The 21346-nt window shown below is 41.4% G+C and overlaps 1 protein-coding gene across 3 annotated transcripts in view; it reads right to left on the bottom strand.

Annotated features, from left to right (window-relative positions):
• LDLRAD4 (low density lipoprotein receptor class A domain containing 4) overlaps positions 1-21346 on the bottom strand; it is a 270903-nt gene that overhangs the window by 228675 nt on the left and 20882 nt on the right. For all 3 annotated transcript variants that reach the window (XM_048940853.1, XM_048940856.1, XM_048940852.1), the window contains exon 2: positions 2726-2809. The gene's annotated coding sequence lies outside the window, so the exon portion shown is untranslated. The remainder of the gene's footprint in view (positions 1-2725; positions 2810-21346) is intronic.

Here is a 21346-nt window from a genome sequence, read left to right as displayed (position 1 = left end):
TCTGCATAAGCACCAGTGTGACTTTGTGGACTGCTGAGACTCAGTCTGTTGCAACTGGCATAAGTTGCCACAGGCGAGTAATCACAAGAAACTGACCTTGGCAAAAGCACATTTTACACTTCACTGCTGTTCAACTGCTGTTAAACTAAAGAGAGAGCAAGCGAGCACAAGGGGAACAGGGAGCGAGAAGGAACAAAGGGGGATGGACAGAAAGCATAAAAGTGATTGCAGCCATTTTCAGCTTTACCTGAATTTAGGACTTTGAGGCACATCAGTTGAAGTGCACAGCTAAGCCTAGGGTTTCAGATGGATTCAGGGCAGGGGATGGGGAGGGGAACGGATTAAGTTCTAAATTAGGAAATAACATCTCCGAACACCTCTCGAGAAGGAAAGAAAAAGATAAAGATGACAATGACAACTTCACACTTACCACCACCAGATTACTCACTGAATGAATTGTTCCTTCCTCGTTTGGCTACACCACTTAAAAACACATTTTAGAATCAGCTGCAATAAGGACAATAGGTATTCCTCAAGGCACGCAGCAAAACAGTTCAATTCTGATTGAAAAGTTTCAACACAACCTTGACTGCAGTGGCTCTCTCAACAGTCCCACAGCAGGTAGCAGGAACTAGCATGGTAGAATTCCCCCTGCTGTACGTGCAGTTGTGTCCTGTCCTAACCATCTTCTGAGTTTCCTTCAGTTTGGATCACTTATCTCCCTGCCATATCTTTTTCTTACTTTCTGCATTCTACTTTTTCCTATTGATTACCACATCTCCAAAGCAGCAGTCCTGGCAGAGCAAGGTGATGGGGGATCCCTGGCTAGCATTAACCCCACATCCTGCCCAAACTTCTCAGGCACTTGAATAGCAGTGACCGTTGGGTCAGCCAGTGGGTATTCTGCATTTCTAGGATATTCAGTGGTTGAAGCAAAACACACAGAAGTTTTGGAGGAGTTAAAAAAAAAAAAAATACGAAACAAAACAAAATAAAACAACATTCACTCTTCAATTGTGAAGAGCACAAGGTACACAAGTCTTGACAAAATGAGACTGTACACATTTCATATCTCAGTTCCTCTGCCACTCAGTGCTTAAGGATCAAAACCTTCTAAAGAAGTCCAACTGTATGCAGGTTCCCTTTCAAATCCTGAAGGCTGCTTCTCTCCTACATAGACAGTTTTTCCATGCTTCATCTGTTCTCATAATTAACTCAAAACCCCTGATACAAAAGACAGTCTTTGCTCCTCTCACACATCCAAACCTTTTACATATCACTGAGAATCCAGTCTCCTATTCCAATCTCCGCCTTTCTCCACTTTAGTCCTCCACACGTCTATTACTACAGCATGAAGAACAATGAGATCTGATGTGAGCTTTTTTTCCATCCCCCCCCCCCAGCCATATTACCTCAAACCACTCCCACTCCAGTGAGAGTCACCACGGTTTAATGACCTCTGCTGTCACTGGGTGGAGAGATGCAAGACTCAGCCCTGACAGCAGATGGCCCGTTCACACACACTGATGCTCAGCAATTCAACAGTGATACCATCACGTCTAGCCTATAAATTATAGAAACAGCAAATCCATGAAGCATAGCTTAAAATTCCACGGGATTCAGGTACTTCCAAGTCTGAACTTTAGATCTGGGTCAAAAAGGTGTCAGCCACGGATCTGCAGAATATTAATCATCTCATCAGATTGTAGCTCTCACAAATAAATGATGTTTGAAAGGCCCACAGGTACTCTTTGTGACAGCAAGCCACAACTCTGCTAAAAGGGGCTGGACAGGTGACCAAACTGCTCACTTCGTGTGCGTGGCTTCTAAGTAAACTTAGCAGGGTCTAGGCTGGGAGCACACTGGTATCTGTCATATTTTGCTGACTGTGCACTTCAGCACAAAGTTTAATTATTCAAATTTGTACTGTCTTAGTGCTAAAATTGGAAGACAAAAAATAAAATCAGGGAGACTGCTCTAGTTCTACTGCAATTGTGGCCGCCATTTGGGCTCAGCTATGATATGGTCACCATTTCTTACATGGGAGCACAGCAAAATAAAGAGTAACAAGAAAGTAAGTACCTGAAAGGTTCTCAGGAAGACTGAATATTTGTGTCCATCTGAGCACCCTCAGCTGAAAGCAGGAATTTGGTGCCCTTTATTTCTTTCATGCATATCCTAAACAGGTCACTGAACTATTCTCTTTGTTCTTTACAGCTGCCTCTCAAACTCTGACACTACACCACTTGTCACTCACTGCCAACTGATTTAACAATTCGGCGTCTAGGAGGCTCATCTTCAAGACTTATTTTTTGTAGGTAAAACAGTAATATTAACTGGGTCTTCCACATTCCAGCAAATAATTACTAATACACTGACTACTCTGAGCAAATCACTTCCTCACGTCTTTCACCTGAGAGATTTCCTCAAGATCCATATATTTCCACAGAAAATCTCAGGACTCACAAATCAAAATCTTTCACTATCTAAAAATTAGTAGTAAGGTTTAGTTACAATTATGCATATGAATAACTACCACCAAAACATGCATATATATGACTGCAACAAAATACCTATCAAAAAGATCATGCTGCAATAAGGCAGAAAAGTTATGAGGTTAATTTGATTACAGTATACCCCTACTACAAAATATTGGTTTGTCTGAATTGTGTTTACCTTTCTAAAAGTGTTTCAGAAAGAAAAGTCTTGCGTAGTTTAAACTCACCCAATATAACACAGCGATATCCTTGATGTCCAGGGAGTCAGGAGATTCTTCTTCTTCCTTCTGGTTGTGAATACTGAGCGTGACCTACAGGAAAAAGTGAAAAGCATGGATGGTAGACAATCCTTCTTGCTCTCAGTGGGTCAGCATTTTCAAAACTGCTACAGAACACTGTGCTGACTTCAGAAGATCAATCACTATCACAGAATCACAGAATCACCCAGGTTGGAAGGGACCTCAAGGATCATGTAGTTCCAACCCCCCTGCCTAGCAGGGCCACCAAACATACACATTCAGATCAGGTTGCCCAGGACCCCGTCCAACCTGGCCTTGAACACGTCCAAGGACGGGGCACCCACAACCTCCCTGGGCAGCCCGTTCCAGGGCCTAACCACTCTCCTAGTAAAGAACTTCCCCCTAACATTACAGAATCACAGAATCACAGTACTGGAGTTCCTGAAAGATTTCAACTCAGACTTGTGTTCTTTCTTAAGTATCTCTACAGAACGCACCATGGCTTCATTTTTCGCTTTGAGATCACTGCCTTAATTACAAAGATATTTAAGCGACAGGCCCAGTGCTCTTCTTTACACAGAACTATAACATACCATTTGCATTTTCTGCCATTAATTTAAATTTGTAACTTGCAGAACTCACATTTCCTTAAGATTACTAAACTGAAAGGAAGGTTTTGTTTTCTGTGCTGTCAAGTGCTTTTAATACATTCTACAAAACCAACAGCAACATAACTAAAACCCATGAAAGACACAGAATTACCCTTTCTCCCATTCAAAACTTCATTTAATAAGCAGCTATTGGCGCTTAGGTTCAGCACTCAATAACTTCGAATAAAGATGTCTGAAGTCTAAAAACAGCTGCGGAAATTTCAGCAAACTTTATCTTCTGCAGTCTTCAGCCAGCTCTGGGATTTCCATGTTTCTAAGGGACTTCACTTTTTCTTGACAGCACTGAACATGCAGCTTTGCAGATATTTACGCTGTATAAAGCCACCTCGATCCTTCTAGCTCTTCCAGTAACAGCAAGCAAATTTGCAAAAGCTTTGCCTCAGATTTCACAGGCATGTGTGCGCCTCTCTCAGTACCCAGGCCTCCTTGCCAATATGTAGGATTAAACTTTTTCCAAGGTTGAATAAGCCACCATCTGTCTATCTTGTGTGGTGCTGCGCGCCATCCGGGAGACTTGTCCCTCAGAGCATGTTTCTACCATATGTCACTCCTGAGTGATCAGCTATGCCAAGACATTTGGGAAAAAATGACTAAGTCTAGCTGGAAAACCCGTTCAGAATTCCAGAGGAGGTCTGCCAAGGCTGTATTTGCAAATAACTCTGCATCCGCCAGTATGCAGGTATTGTATGCAGTAATGAATAGACCTTACCTGAGCTGACAGAACGATCCAGATGATGTAACGGCCCTCTATTGTCTAGAATTCACAGACTTTCTAATAGGCCAAGAGGCTCAGATATGATGTGTCTTTAGGAAAACCCAAGGAACTTTTACGGAAGAACTGTAATTTCTATCACAACTAAGGTAAGCAGGAAGGGAAGAAAACAGACGCAATGTATTTCAAGAAGGACTACTTGGTCTTTACAACTAATTACCAACTTTTTTCAAAATAATCAACTAAAATACCTAAGGCAACTGGACATAAGTTCTTCCTAATTCACAACAGTGTCTGAAGTCTTTGCCTGCACGCAAAGTAAACCTAAACTGAATTTTAAACCAATGATTAATCATGGTTCACACAATTAGAATTTGGCTAATAAAAATATGACTCTATCCAATTTCAGATTTAAAGAACTGCTTTATGTTCCAATTCCCCAATTATTAAATTAAAGACCAAGCCAGCATTGTTCTTATGGCCAGCTCAAGGCTGCTCATTTACATAACTGACTTTCAAGGGCACTTCATTATGCAGTGATTAATATCAACAGAGAATCGACCAGATCTGCTACTTAATGTTAAGGAAGATGTTCTTGAGGACACTGAAAGAAGACAGAAACTAGTAAGTAGCGATGACAGCCTCTCTCAGGGAGTTCAGCATGGGAAAGGAAATCTGTTCCTGTATACAACAGCAGAAGTACTAAATACCAGTAGACAGGCTATGGGAATCATTACATTTAGTGGGAAAAAAAAACACCAAGACGAGGAGTGATAGGAAACACAGTAGGGGATGTTCATGAAAGTTCAAGAATCCCTTGCCAGCGTTTTTTCTTTCAGAGTCTGGATGATCAGTATTCTGCCACTCTCCGGGTTATGCACCCATGCACGGGTCCATCTCTCCATGGGTAGGAATGTCATTTGTGCGTGTCTCTGAGGAACTCAGAGGGGACTGCAGATGGAGACCGAGACACAAAAACTATGGATAGTTGCCAATTGGGAAAATTCTCCCTCTGGAAAAGCATTTGCACTGTGAAGCTGGTAAAGATGCTTTTGGATCCAGCTTAATCAGGATGAGTCCCCAGTGCTCAATACAACTTTGCATTCTGCTTCACACATGTGGTGAGGTTCACCACATGCTGTTGTTCTCAGCAACTTTTTTTTTTTTTAGGAAACTTTCCTACACTCCTGGAATTCATAAGCTTGGGAATCACACAATCACATGAAGAAGCATTCCTTCATGAATAAAATCACTCAGCGGAACAACTAAATAACTATTACACAAATGCAAAACTTAACCAAAACATCTGTTGCTAAACGTAAGAGCAGGACAAGTAAAAGGCAGACAGTGAGGTCTATTTCCACAGGAAGCCTCATTTAGAGGAGAAGACTGAGGAGAAAGTGTTTACAGACAACAAAGGCTCTCTGAAAACGAGTGCTATATTCTCTGAGCCACCATCTGCAGGGTATTTCCAATTTTCCCACATTCATTCAGCAAAGTTCATTCCCCAGCAGAGGCTTTGGGCACTAATTGGCAAGAGGTTTGTTTTGGGGACTTTTTTTCCCACTGACCAAGACATAAAGAAAATACAGTGTGGTGGGAAGCTACTGAACGTCACTAACAAGCCCAGAGGAGCCAGTCCTCTTAAGAAAAAGTCAACTCTGCGGGCGCAATGGTACATCAACAAAAAAGAGGTTGTTGCTCAAAATGCTACTGCAATATTAAAGCAAAGCACTGTTCCTCTTCTCATCAGTAATCACTATTCATAAATTACACCCCCAAAAAAATCCTACTTGTGATATAAAATCAACTCAGGGCTTTTTTGCACTTCAAGGTGCAAAAAGAGGAACAGAGGTAATAATTAAAAAAAAAAAAAAAAAAAAAAAAGGCTGCTTTTCCAAAGCAAAGAGAGAAAAGCAATTTTCCTCACGCATCGTTCCTCACCTTCGTTTCCCCCTCCTCCACACCAAACCAAGAAAATCTGCCATTGCTTTAGGTCAAAGGAAAAACAGGCCCAGCTGCCGTAAGCCAAACAACGTACAGGTTTGCTATCTCCCCTGCTGTTTTGGCTCGGGCTCTTCAGACTGGAAAATTCAGAAGCACGATCTCCCAAGCTCTATAAATGCCAGAACCATCTAAGAGGAAAATAGGACAAGGCCACCCCCAGGCAAGTTTGTACTAAAATCTGCTGGCTGCAAGGCAAAAATACAGTAAACATCACATAGGGACAGTCTGCGCCTTGGAAAGTATTCTATGCGAATAACACAGCTTCCAAAGGAAGGCTGAGCTGGAGCAGCTTCTGGAGAGCAGAACGCAATGTTTTAATATCCGAGTGAGGAGCTATGAGATAATGGCACGCTCAACAAATCGTGTGACAGGCAAAATGCTCCCAAAGTTAATCCAAAGGAGAAACGCAAAAGCAACGCTCGGCGTTCTCTATGGCAAACTAACAGATGTGGCATCCAAGAACCGTTCTGCAGTTCGCTAAGGAAACATCGTTTTTATCTGACAATTGATTTCACGGAACAAAAGAAGTAATAATAAGCAATTAAGCAGTCAATATTTTCTTGTCTTTCGGGGAAGAATATTTCAGTTACATTTCCACAGTCCTTGAGAGATGAACTTTGCAGCTGACTACTGTATGTTTTAATGTGCTCTGCACTGACTCAACCTAGAAAAACAAGCCAAAAACACAAGTTGAAACATCCTTTTTCCTGTGTAGCTCCAATTTGCAGTAGCAAGAAGCTAAACAACATGCTCTCCTCCAGATGGCTGAAATAAAAAGAACACTCTTTCTGATTAATTAGGAAACAAATGAATCTGCTGTTAGCACAACAAGTTACCATCAGGAAACCTGGGCTCCCACTAAACTTTGGTATTTGCACTTGCCCTGCAGTTGTGTTCAGAACCTTCCCAAGAGCGGGCTCTCACTTCAGAAGAGAAACATTACACACAAGTGCACCAAAATACCACATCAAATACTGCACATCTGAAAACGATTTGGGCCCATCCCTGGAGGCGCTCAAGGCCAGGTTGCATGTGGCCCTGGGCAGCTGAGCTGCTGGGTGGCCACTCTGCCCACAGAACGGGGTGGGCTGGGTGGGCTCTGTGGTCCCTTCCAACCCAAACCATTTTGTGATTCTTTCTATGGACAAACCACTCTGCAAGTCAATCTATGAAGAGAGAAGTTTCCTAGAAGAAAGTGCCCACTGGAATAAAAGTGACTGAAGGTTTCACTGCTCTGAGAGGAAACACCAGTGGCAGAGCTGCTGTGTGAAAGAACTTAGGTAAGGTTCAGTGAGCAACAGACACTGATGCATGTATGTTCCAGCTTTCCAGCTGGTCCATGAAACCAAAATCCCCAGGCTAGACAAAGCACAAAGAGCAAGGATGTGACAGCCTGAGCAAGAGGCCAGGCCATGGTCCCTGGCAGCTATGGATGATGGTGAACATTTCAAGTGCAGAAACTGCAGATGGAGTAGTTAAAAAAAAAAAAGCACAAAGCACATAAAGCAAGTGCAAAACTGGCACCTGCTGCACATTACAATACACGTTGCTACCAACCTGACTCACCTCTGGAAGAAGTTTGCTCAGCTAGGAGAGTTACAGGAGGTTGCAGTAAAACATTTCCACATTCTCAATGCTCCTCTGCTTTCAGTGGAAGACATGCAGCTTCACCAACACACGGCTTAAGCCCCACAACTAGGAAAGGTCTACTCGGAAAAACAAGCTATACTGTTAGGATAAAGATGCTGAAGCAGAGAGCTCCCAGCTTTCTATGAACCACCAACTGCTTTTATGGGACCTGGGACGTGATACTTCATCAGCAGTGTTTAAAGGAAGACCACTCAAGAAGAAGCTGGCAACTTGCTGGGAAGAAGGAAGCCATGTCTGGGGCTATGGCACAATCTCACCACTGCCTTTAATAAGCAGATGCGCGCTTAAAGAGGGCACGGAGCCTTAGTGAGGATTCAGCAAAACCACACCATCAGAAATCAGACTACTTCTATGTGCACAGCTGATGTTTTCAAATACGCTGAGAGTTATTTCTTAGGGACAAAGGGAATAGTAGAGACAATTACTAGAAACTAAATCCATGACTGGTTCTTAAAATCCAGCTAAAGGCACTGCATCCTCTGAAGTAATTGAGGAAGCAGAGCAGCAAAAGAAAAAATAAAACTGATTCTTCACACATTAAAAGAAAGGATTATAATAATTCTGTACTACAGTGAAGTCACTTAATACAGCCAAGTGAGCTAATCTCACTCTTCCTTATAGGCCTGTGACAGTTACCTGCAGCAGGAAATAACAGACAACAAGAAACTACAGAAGACCAGAGAAAACACGTTTCAAAGTGCACTTATGCATTATATAGCACATATGATTACAGAAAAAAAAATGTTGATTTTTTTTCTTTTTGGAGCATAAAGTGTCAGAAAGTAAACTTCCAGCAAACGCAATATTGCTTGGCACACCATATCAACAAGATCCACCTCTCTTTGTTTGGGAACAGCCACACCTGTCCACCCTCTCACTCACAATAACACGGACCTCAAGAATACTTCAACGTCTCCTCTTCCCAGGATAAAGCGACACAATTTATTTTGTGCATAAGCCTTTCTGCATCTCTTACAACTGCTGCTTTCTCCAAATTTTCCCCAGCCTAATGTATCATCTCTGGGCTGAGGAGGCAGGAACTGCACATGCTACTCAAGATTCTGGGGAGCAATGAATTTATACAGCAGCAATATTGATAATGTCTGTTTTATTCTGTTCCTTTATTAGTAATGCCTAACATGTGATTTGTTTTTCTCATCAGTGTAGAGCACTGAGTTGGTTTTACACTGTTGTTTATCAAAAACCTCATAACTGACTCATGCATGCTAACAGTCAGCTCAAAGCTCATCACTTTTCAGTGGAACTGCAGTTATTTTCCTCCCTGTAGATCACTTCCCATTTATGTGCATTAAATTTTACCTGCCATTTACCATTCTACTGTCTGGCCACACTGTCTTGTCAGGCATTCCTCCAATTTTTTATGGCTCACTCCAACCTTACTATCATGAACAAGTAAAGATCATCATCAAAGTACCTCTCTTCACCGATTAGCCTCTTTCCCCTTTAGATGTTGAGTACACCAACCATCCCAACCATACTGTGACCTGCTGGAATGGACCATTTATTTCAACCTCATTATTCCCACTTTCGAATAACGTAGTAGTCCATAACATGATCCTCCTGCATGCACAGCTTACCTTCCTTACATTACAGAATACTGTCAAAAGCCTCTGAACAGCTTCCAGATCTTCCTATCCACTTGCACATTCACCCCTCTTAAAAGGCTTCACCAAGTTTGAAAGTTGTCACTTCCTTTCATAACAGAAAAGCTGACTCCTCCTGCAGCAAATAATCTGCAGGGAATAAAGTAATATAATTTTACAGTGTGTTTGTTGTTGTTCTTGGTTTTGGGTTGATTTTAAAAGATCCACAGGCATTTCCTTACTTTAAAGCCAATTTAGCCAGGGAATGCGAAGTACCACTAAATACCACTAAACTCTCCCTTTCTAATGAGCTTCATGTATGACTAAGACTTAGGAAATGCACAGTAACAACAACTTCTCTTGTAACTTTTCCATGAAGACAATACCCTACTCATTTCTGTAACAGTCTTTGACCTCCGGAATAAAAAGCAAGGACACAAGAAAACTACTGCAGTTTGGCAGATGCATGGGACTGCTGGCAACTGCAGAGCATCAGAACACTTTTTGACTGGCTTCTGCCTGTGTAAGTTTCTACTATTCTTCACCGAATTAACAGGCTCATTTCCATCCCCACATTGGCTCATCTTTGCTGATCATTAAGTTATTGGCACAGTGAACCGTGTCCTTGTAACCTCCCTTCCTATCTGTCTCCTGCTGGCACATCATCGAGAGTGTGGGTATTCCCACCTGAATGCTAAAAAGATCTGACTTGTGTAGAGTTGAGACTCATTTCAGACTTCATCTGAAATCTGCAAGGGCTCCTTACATAAAAATACCCTATTCATTCATGCTAGCTCTACCTGTAAGACCCTCTGCATCTTTAATACTTTGCTTTTCAGGCTCCTTGTACCTAGCTCATTCACATTCACTGGCACGTGGCCTGGAGGTCTGCAGAGCACAGGGCACAGACAAGCACCAGCATCCTCTATTTACATTACATCTCACACCAGACAACTGATTTTCCAACAAGCTGAAAGACCAAGGAAGCAACGTTTCAAAAAAATTCAACAAAAGGGGGCATCGTCATTACAACCTTGCTTTATTTGAGCCTGCTTGTTAGTTTCATTAGATGGAGAAGCAGAGAGTTCTGCAGACAGTTTTGCTTAGTTTCCACACGTGCTGCCAAATTTCCACACTGCGGAACCAATTTTAAACAGAAATAAGTGTCTCCTTCCCATCCTCCGCTCCTCCATGCCATTCTTATAAAGGATATGGAAGAAAAGTTGAATTAAAATGAACTGCTCACTGCGGAGGGGAGGGGGATCTAAATGCTTTATTCTTTTTTTTTTTTTTTCAACTTGCCAAAAACTGTGGATCACTTTGATCCATAATTCTTCCTTTCTTACCACTATGGAAAGTTTTTACTCTTTTTAAACTGAAGGCTGCCAGAAATGACTTTGTCATAAATTGGTGTTCACAGTTATTTTTATGGAACTTTTCTCAGTAACTTTCAGCTCAAAGCAGCTCTCATGAAAATATTTCCAAACCATCAACCTGGCTAAATATTTCCAGTGAAGCAAAGTAATCCCCAGTTCCTAAGTACAACTTCACTTTTTTTTTTTCAATTTGACTTTATCCTTCAGAAAACTAATACAGCTCTAAAAACAGAAAAAAGAGGGTGGAAGACAAAAATCTGAGTACTTCAAGCAGTGTCTGGTGTCCCTAGATTACAGAAGATGCAGAACTGGAAATGGACATGAGGTATAGGCCATAATTTCCCAGAAGTATTACTAGCTAGTTAAATTTAAAAAAAGAAAAGAAAAAGAAAACTGCTATTTGAAATAGCATTGTACCTGACCCTGGCCTAGTAGAAAGCTCTCAAACAGATCCAGCCATTGTTAGCCTATGCTCACAGCCAGAGTTTCCACACTATGATAAAGGATCCCCAAAGAGGAAGAGAAAATCTGATGGGCTTGGTATTAACATTTTGTTTAGCTTTTTTCAGGGCAGAAGTGCAAAGAAGTCATTTATTACAATCCTTTCTGTATCTGTCATATGTAGCATGTTTTATGTAACTATCGCACATTTGGCAAACTATTCCTACCTACCCATATGGTAGGGAAAAGCTCAAACTGTGGAAGAAAAATCTTCCCTCACAAAGTAAATTTCCTTTTTAACAGGAACTGTCAATTGCACTGAACTCTCCACAATCTCCTCTAACCACTAGGACAAATATTCCACATCATCCCACATTCACATTCCCTGGGAAGCAGAACTGTCAGACCATATTTTATGGAAGGTAATAACGTGAGCTTTGAGTAGAAGGAAAAAAAAAAAAAAGAATCACTTCTCCAAGAACTGGGCAAAAAAATAAAAGGCAGCAAAGGCAGCAAAAGCAGCAGGGGAACAGATGCTGAGAAGAGCTCAGGAAGAGTCCAAGCACAGGAGAACAGGAGAGGGTGTTCCAGGCAAGCAGAAAGGACCAGCCTCCCAGGCCTGGGACCTGAGGGACAAATTTGCAGAGTAGCAAAGCTTTCACCTGAAACATATCTATATAATTTTAAAAATGTTTCCAAATATGAGCAATCACTAGTTCAATACCTCACATAAATGTCAAACTGTTTCGTACCAGCAAATACAAGCCACAAGCAGTCACAACACCACCTCTACATCAGATCTTCAGTCTCCCAATGAGACTGGAAGAAACCACCCCTTACCTCAAATATCAGGAGTCAGTGTGGGGTTTTCAAGCCAACTTGGACCAGTTGTTATATCTGTAGGACTGTCAAGTCAACAATTCCTGTTGACTTGGTTTGAAAGCTACTTCATGAGCCTTTTGACCTCCGGAGTTGCTACAAAATTCCCTGCAAATCAAATGTATACTTTACAGCTGTGATACATCTGAGTTAAGAACTCAAGAACAAGGAGCATGGCAGTGTTTCTGAAAGGGAACATCAAGAACCAGTGTTAAGTGAATAATGAAAAGATTGTAATACGACTTTTCAGTGCCCCTGCCAAAATCTGTGGAAAGTCCACCCCCAAAATTAGTACTGAGAAGAAATTTAAAAAATGAAAAGATACAGCATTTGCTGATCTACCAGATTAATCCAACATGGAAGCACGATAGAATAAAGGTCAAATGGCCCAGAGCATGATGCACTAGAATGTCACAGAACATAGGAAACTTGTCCTGACTGAATGGGTTCCAGACCAATTCTTTCCAATGCCATCCTCAGCCAAGGCAAAGAAAATGGGAGCAAATCGTTATACCATGGCATTGGTCCAGTTGAACACAATTGCAGAACTAGAGCTGAAGTGGATGGCAGAAAACACTTCAGTGAACAGAACAAAGATGAATCATTTGTCAAAAGGGACTGTAACAGACTCTTCCCACAAAGTTCTGCCCTTCTGTTATTTCTACAACCATATCACAGCTCTGTGTATCAACTTCTAGAAACCAAAACAAGCTGGACTTTTTTTTTTGCAGTGCCAACTGATGCCATATTAAGAAGGCAGCACAGGTTTTATTCAAATAATGTAATTATTTCTAGCAAAATGTTTCAAAAACCTTGTAACAGCCAGCAGAAATGGCAGCTGGGCTTCTATGCCTGAAAATCATGGAAACTAACAGTGAGTTCTGGAAAGTATCTCAAAGATACTGAGTTTCTGAGAGTCCTTTTTCATATGCTTTACAAGCAAATGCACAAACAGCACAAAATACTCACTTCACAATACACCAATATAGTAGATACATTAGATAAGATTGTCAACCTTCTGAAGCCTTCTTAAGTGTACTGTGCATAATGTGCTCACTTACTAAAACAAGAAATAACTCCCCAACATCTTGTAATGATTGACACAGGCACAGAAAACAAAGACAGCAACTCACCGCTAATTTTCAAACAGCCAATTATTTCATCCTTGTTAAAGCAAGCATGAAGATTGTAAATTAAAGTATCCTGACACAGACATATAGTGAATCTCTTCTCCATATGGTTTGTGATCCTAATTTGGGTTGCAAATTTGCCAATAATGACACAACCTGTATTTTAAAAGTAGTACTATATTACTTAAGAAGCAGAAGTCTTAAGTCTTTGAACACAGCCCTAACAGGAATTACTTTCTCCTTTGATTTAGTAAGCCTCTCTTCTAAGACTTCTGTCTGTAGGTGCATTGGAACCTCTGCTTTGAATATCTTTTAAAAGCAACCAACTTTCCCTAAAAAAATTAAATCATCTCAAGAGATGCAATGTGCATTCTGAGATAGAAACCCCAAAAACAGATCATTTCACAACTATACTTTACAGTTCTAATAACAACTGCTGAATAAAGAGTCAAAATAAAGAAACTTAACTCTCCTCTTTCTGTGAAATCATGGAAAATAAATACCTTTGCAGCAACCATTGTATCTTGATACATCAAATACATCCTCCCATTACACCACAGTATGCTCGATACACTATTCTACACACTACACTTGGAAAGGGCAGAACACTGCCTGCTGCTCTGCCCCTTACATCCACTTCCTGTAAGGCAGTCACACGGACATCTCAAGTCTGAGACGTTTTATGGCCTCAAGTTGTGCCAGGGGAGATTCAGGCTGGACGTTCTCATGTTTGCTCTTTCTGATGTGCAGTCAGCAAACAGCAGGTCCAGACAGATATTTCCCCTTTTCCTGTTATGAGGATTCTGTTAAACAGTAGAGGTGAAATCTTACCATAAAAACAGGACATTTTAAAAATCAACATAAATAACTGGAAATATTTCAGCAGCTTTACTAAACAGAACTGTGTGTCACTTGGTCAGTTCCAAGCAGTAGTTTGGCTTGATCATGTAACTTTATTACTTTTATTAATACAGTACCCAGTGATGAAGACATCTGTGCAATGGAAAGCAAAGCAAGAGAGAAGGGGCAGGAATAGAAGAAAAAGGTGTGGCAATCAACAGGAAAAGAAGAGAACAGATTCAAGCAGCTTTGGAAACTGCAAAACTAGGAGGTTAACAGAAAATGGATTTCATAAAAACGGAGGCCATTTCCTGAGGCAGTTAAGTATTTCAGTTCACAGGTAGCACTTCAATAGGACTTATTTCCGTATGAGAACACTAAAAGAATCAGAATCAAACAAAGAAAAAACCTCATATTAAGTATACAGAAACCACTCACTCTGTCTGTGCATGGCCATCTTCCTCACTAGTAGATGTGGAACATCCACAGCATTAATTCAGAAAGAAGACCACAAGAAGCTTAAATATGACAGAATGCAGACACTCGCCTTGCATGCACACTGTCACTGTGAATTAGGCATGAGTTGACAAGCTAAAGACCTGGCTTGCAGTCTCATCATTCAATCATCCATCCAATCTCATCAATTGAGCAAGACAGTAATACACGTCCCCTGCAGCTTAAATGACAGCAAAACTGTGGGTTATAATCACAGGTCATCTTCAAAGGACACATCATTAAGGACTGTCTTGTTCTGAATCAGTTGTTTCTTGAGAATAACATCATACTTTTCTCTTTGCTCCTTTTGACTCTTGCATTTAACACTGTTTAGAAGAATATACCAAAATGAATATTTCATCACTTATTAGGAATAAGCTAACAATAAATGACATGGGGTTGAATTCAGAGTCAGCCATTTACAGTCCAAAAACAATGACAGAAATGAGGTCATCCAGACAAACTACCAACTGCATCTTCAGCTAGTGCTAATCTATAGTGCCTTTGTTGCAGTCTTAACAGGTTTATTAGTACCTCAGACTGGCTTGGACCTTCTCCCCTGTCCTATCACTGCCCGGGTAAAAAGTTGACCTCCCGTCTCCTTATAAGCTCCCCTCAAGTACTGGAAGGCTGCTATGAGATCTCCCCAGAGCCCTCTCTTCTCCACGCTGAACAAGCCCAACTCCCTCAGCCTTTCTTCATAGGAGAGGTGCTCCAGCCCTCTGACCGTCTCTATGGCCCATTTTATTCCTGTTCTTTTCCCACTTGCTCTATCAGCATCCTTTGAGAGCATATTTTAGAGGACCTACTCCTCAAATTGTATAAAAGGAGTAGACAGCTACTGCTAAATCTTTTTTCTTTGAAAAGGAGCAATTAGAAACAAAATTCTGATTGGACAAGGTTAGGAAAAAAAAGGGTGCATTTTAAACATGACAAAAACATTAGATGCTACTGATAGCTGAGGCAGTGTTGGCTTTTTTTTAGGGTGCATACACTGTTATTTATATTTTGGCTTATTTTTTAAGTTTTTATGCCCAGGGTAATTTGAAACAACTTCTTCACTCAAAGATCGCTTCACAATACTAAATGCCTCAACAGAATCCTTCAAATCTTAAACTAAAAATATACTTTTTTTTAAAAAAAAAAAAAAAGACAATAAAATTTATTTTAAATGACCTTAAATGGCAGGGTTTTAACCAAGATGTTCAAGTTACAGACACCAACTGACCCGAAAGCAACGACATTCTATTTATTTTTTCCCCCCCTTTACAGTATGAAGATCAGACTTGGCACATGCTAGCATATCAGCTGAATTCCCCTATGTGTAAATAATACTGGCTAGAGCAAAAGGAGAATACACTTTGCATTTGGATGTTCCGATTTTGAAGGCTACAAATAGCACCGAAAATTCAGAATTGCCAGAAACACTCCCTGAACTGATAGCTCATCCTGCCCTACTGTGAAACGAGAAAAACTAAATTACAGTTGTTTTAAGCAGGTAATTATAGTCACGCAAACATGGAGCCAAAGACAAGGACTAGTGTAAAGCCTGACGTTTTTTTCCTTGGATTTTTTTTTTTTTAAAGTTTAAATTCTCTTAAACAGAATAATAAAATAAGCACCGAAAAGTGTTTTCTTATACACAGCAACTGATTAAAGGCATATTTCAGCAATTCGATTTTATTATACTATGTGAATATTTCTCATCCATGCAGGTAATTGCATTTGTACTAAAGCACGTATTTTAATATAGAAAGTGTACCATCAGAAACTCAGTACTGGAGACTGTATTTGGTCATGAAAGCGTTACTGCTTTCAACAGGGAGAGATGGCAGTGGGCGAATTTCAGAAATCATCACCTAGGAAAGTAGGCTAACAAAATTCCAACAGAGATCAACTTGAAAATTTAAAACAACAGATGTTTAATAACTTCTTTTTTTAATATCCCAAGAAGAAATACTAGTAACATCCCAATTCAATTATCCTAAAAATTAAGACAACAAGAAAGGCTAAATAATTCCGCAGCATGCTCCCTGAGCAAACCAAGTACTCTGGGATACAGACATCAGGCTCAGCCAGCCATACTTAATTTTCTTCAGGCTCTAACTCACACTACTATATACTCAAAGTCATTTTTTTATTTAATCTTTGGCCAAATACACTTTGCTTCCTCGCACAGATGACGTGTGAGGAACGCACAGAACATTCTCATTACATTTCTCAAGCAGTAAGAGTATTAAAACTTACTTTGATACAGTAACAAAGAAATGGCTACCTAAAAAAAAGAAGACAAATATTCGAAGAACTTGAAAAAGTAATTCTGATGCCTAAGGAGAACAGCAATACCTTAACACAAGGAGCATCCGCAAGAAAAAAGAGGAATTGCAGAGATACTACCTTTGGCATGCCCTTGAGGACAACGAAGTTGTCACCTCACAAGCCCTGAAGAATCGTAGAGAACCTGCAAGCCCTTTCAGCCACTTCTTCATATTTAACTTCAAAAATGAGTGGCGGCTTCCCATTTTACGAGTTGTCCAAACATCCAAACTGCCCTTGAACTCCAGCAGCTCTGCCCTGTGCAGCCCGTTCCATGCCCACTGCCCTGTGCTGCAGCCCCTGTCCCTCACCCCCAGCTGCCCTCCCCTCACACAGCTCCATGCCGTTCCCTCGGGCCCTGTCGCTGTCACACACAGCAGAGCTCAGCGCTGCCCTCCGCTCCCTGTCAGGAGCTGCAGCCGCCATCAGGCCTCCCCTCAGCTCTTCAGCTGTGGGCCCAAAATAGTGAGCGACCTGAGCTGCTCCTCATACCTTCGTCTTCAAGTTGAACCCTTCCCACGAAGATTAAGTGGTTTTTTTAAGAAGTACCAATAGGGGGCACCAGAAACGGTCCAGAAGTCATCACACTGCTAGTTCCAAGCAAAGGGTCTACTGACAATCCCTAACAGTTCTTAATCCTAGGTAAAACACGGCTACCCTGTATGCATATTTAAGGTACAATAGAGCAAACCCAAAAGACGGTGGGCAGAGAAGCACAGGCAGATGCAAGGACTTCAGTACTGGGGATATTAGTGCAGTGCTTCTTAGAAATAAAATAATAATGAGAAGGATGCAGTTTGCAACACAGTTTTGGCATCCTCATCAGTTTACAACCACTCTTATGTAATTAGCTAAAGAACAAGGCAAACTCGAGCTCAGACGCCAGATCCAGGCACTTTTTTTTTTTTTGAAGTAGTGCTTCGTTAAGGGGATTTCACATTCAAGGTGAAAGCCTGGCACTAATGAAATGCAGAGTCCTCCATTTCTCTTCATAATGATAAGCAACAACACAGGAAGCTTCTCACATTGTCCAGTTCAATTTCCTTCTCGCTTAATTATAGATCAGGAGTAATTCCACTAAAATTAATTAAGTTACATCAGAGACTGGCAAGAGAAGGATTAGCCTGTCAGCAGAGTGACACGGGAGAGACGACTGCTCTCCCACCACGGCCATCCATTTTCAGCCTCAGAGAATATTAACCCATCACATTTGCACTAATGGCCAAAATCACTCAATCTTAAGGGAAAAAAGCCATGAGCTGAGGACAGCAAGGGCAGCCCACCAAGGACACTCACTGTTGAAGAAGATTCCCACTGTGTGCTCCTTCTCATTGGGACTCTTGCATTGGCATTACATGTTTGTCAGATGAAAAGAAAACGCTCCTTTTCTGCTGCTAGGGTTTTTTTTTTTATTGGCCACCTCAGACAAACAGTACTGACTACTGAGACTCCTATTTTCCTGTAAGTCTCCCATTTCATTCCATAGGAATGCTCTGGCAAAGTATGAGGGGTGTCTGACACCCATGTCTGACACCCATCCCCGCACCACGTGGCGGAAAGACAGGAGCACCAAACCTCAACGCATTTGCGAGTCATAGAATCATACCATATCAAAGAACCATAGAATGGCTTGGGTTGGAAGGGACCATAAAGCCCACACAGCCCACCCTATGCCATGTGCAGGGCTGCCCCCAGCAGCTCAGCTGCCCTGGGCCCCATCCAACCTGGCCTTGAGCACCTGCAGGGATGGGGCACCACAGCTTCTCTGGACAGCTGTGCCAGCGCCTCACTGCCCCAAGGAAGGAATTTCTTCCTAACATCTAAACTAAAAGAGGGGAATTCAGGATGAAGTCATTCCCCCTTGTACTACCACTATCAGACCAAGTAAAACATTGGTCCTCTCCTCTTAAGAGTTTTCTCCTTTTGAGACACCTCAAAGCCCACAAGATGACGAAATATAAGGTAAGAGTTTTCAAGTTCAGGCTGCACATGAGTGAGGAAACTACAGGTCAAACTCAACTCTAACCCAAATCCAAGCTACCCGACATGCAAAATGAGAAGAATTAAAAGCAACAGTAATAAATCCTCACTATCAATTCTGGGTATTTCTTAATGGTACCTGCACTTCTTTTATTCGTAATTTAGTACTCCTATGTTCTGTTTATGGTTTATCAAACAGTTTCTCCCACACCCATCTCAGAGAGTTAAGTATGCTCTCAGATATCCCCTGCTTTGCTCCATTTATTACTCTATTTTCTCCTCCTTTCCTATACACAGCAATTCCACACTCACCCTCCAGATGTTACCACCTCACTTAATACTTCAGCAGCAGCAGCAGCATGAACCAGGCTAACTCTTACATATCAACTGGCAGGTCACCGCGGAGCACTTCAGACTGACTCCAGTTTCACTGCATTGCTAGCACAGGCTGCAGACTGGCAGCAGGAGGACAGACCTCGAGAGGAACTCAGGGAAGAGAAACAAGCCGAGCCAAGATAAGCAGGGAGACAGACACACCCCGCATTCTTTCAGGCGCTCTGTCTGTGCTCTGCAGATGTTGTCTTGCACAGCTCATCACAGCAAGCAGCGTGTGAACAAGAACCCTGGTGCTCCAGACATTTTCAAATAAAAAACTATGGGAACACAGCAGAATAAAAAAGCAGTACATACGAGACAAAGTAAAAATCTAAATGGAAATAAAGATTAGATATCAGACAGCTATGAAATTAACATAGGCTGCGTAACAGCAAACACAAGTTTAATAATTTAAAATTAAGAGCACTTTATTAGCATTGGAAAAAATAAATTTGAAGTAACCAGCACCTGGGTAAATATAATTAAAGACAAAACAAATCCCTGCTTATCTTTGCATTGGTGGCTGCTGCAAACATGACCCAGAGGCTGGGCAGGAGCTTCCCGATCCAAGCCAGACAGCGCAACACAGGGACATTCAGCTCCTCTCCACACTGTAACTGTATCAGAAAGCCTCACCTTCTACACAAAACTACCCAAAAAGCTGGAAACAGACATTTCAGAACATTCTGCTTGTACTTAGCATAGCCTCTCTCTCCTTCACAAACACAGAAGATGGAGACACACCACTGGCTCTGATCCATCCAAAACCACATGGGTCCTCTACATTCCTCACAATATTTATTGACATTTTGATGGGGCCACCCTTATTACACAGAAGAACAAAGAGAAATTACTTATTAGCCTGTGTGACAGATGGACAGAAGTCTGTTTTAACCAGCCATTCCAGATCCATTTCCACTTTTATGTGGTAGCATATGTTGTTGTTATTTATTGGGAGCAATCACACAGGTTACTGGCTAACTCTACAACAACTTTTTTTTTTCCTTTAATTTTCTTGACCTAACTCATAAACAATGTGTATTTCTATATTTAGCATGAAATAATTTTACTAGCCTATCCACTTCCTCTATTAAACAACAGAACTCCAGGAATTCCTGGATTCTGCAAGTCTGGCTCCACTGACAATCATTGGTCCTCCTGCCAAAGCCTACAGCACAATGCTGACAATTGTGCAGAAAGAAGAGACACAGAAACAGTGTACCTCATCAGATACAAACCAAGTTAGTATATGGAAGCCTTCCCCTCTCTCTGAAGTCAAGACCAGCACTATGTATCAACTCTAATTAAAGGGGTTGATTTTTCATTGCTTTTGAAGTCAGCTATTAAAAAAAAATGCTATCCAAAGGCAGCTACACAACATGATATGCAAAGTTATTTTTCCAGTTATTCTTCACATTGTCCATGATAACCTTCCCTTCCCAGTCCAGCCACTGCCTTGCTGACACGTTAAACTGCCACTTTTGTAATAGTGGTTCCACACTGGGTCATTTATAGAGGCTCCTTGTTTCTAAGTAGGTATTTTTTCTTGTTATTTTTCTTATAAATTCCTACTGCCACCTCCTGCAGCTTTCTGAATGCAGACAGGACTCGGGACCCCTGAAAAGGCATTTTTCCCAAACAAACGACACTTCTGTGCTCACGTACATCTGGACAGACCAAGATCACAGAGCACGCACATCTGTGCTCTTAATGTGCTGACAGTGAGATTCAAGCTGTCAAGAAACCATCATTTAAGCACAGTTTGTTTTCTTAAACAAGATGTTTTAGAGTAAAACACAGCAGTGTGCTCCTACTAGATGGAAGAAAGACTTCAGCAGCAGAACCCACAGACTGCCATCCTGTGCCTGGACAACTTGTTCACATGGCTGCAATCACACTGGGTGGCTGAAATGATCTACAGGGACAGCAACTCCCAACTTCCACTTGCAGGACTGGTCTAAAGCCACATGATTTCAGCACTCTGGTTTGAAGCATAGCAATACAAACAGCTGTACTGGTCCAGCTGTGGTCAGCCCCCAGCCATCAAATCTTTCCTTGGAGAGGCCTAGTTCTTCCCACTGAGACAACATTGACAGCAGCCTTCTCTATATTTATGATCAAAAAGACTTCAAC

The sequence above is a fragment of the Lagopus muta genome, chromosome 3 (assembly GCF_023343835.1).
Source record: "Lagopus muta isolate bLagMut1 chromosome 3, bLagMut1 primary, whole genome shotgun sequence".
In the NCBI taxonomy this organism is placed as follows: domain Eukaryota; kingdom Metazoa; phylum Chordata; class Aves; order Galliformes; family Phasianidae; genus Lagopus; species Lagopus muta.
Note: the sequence above shows the minus strand (reverse complement) of the source record. Positions and strands in the feature narration are given on the sequence as shown.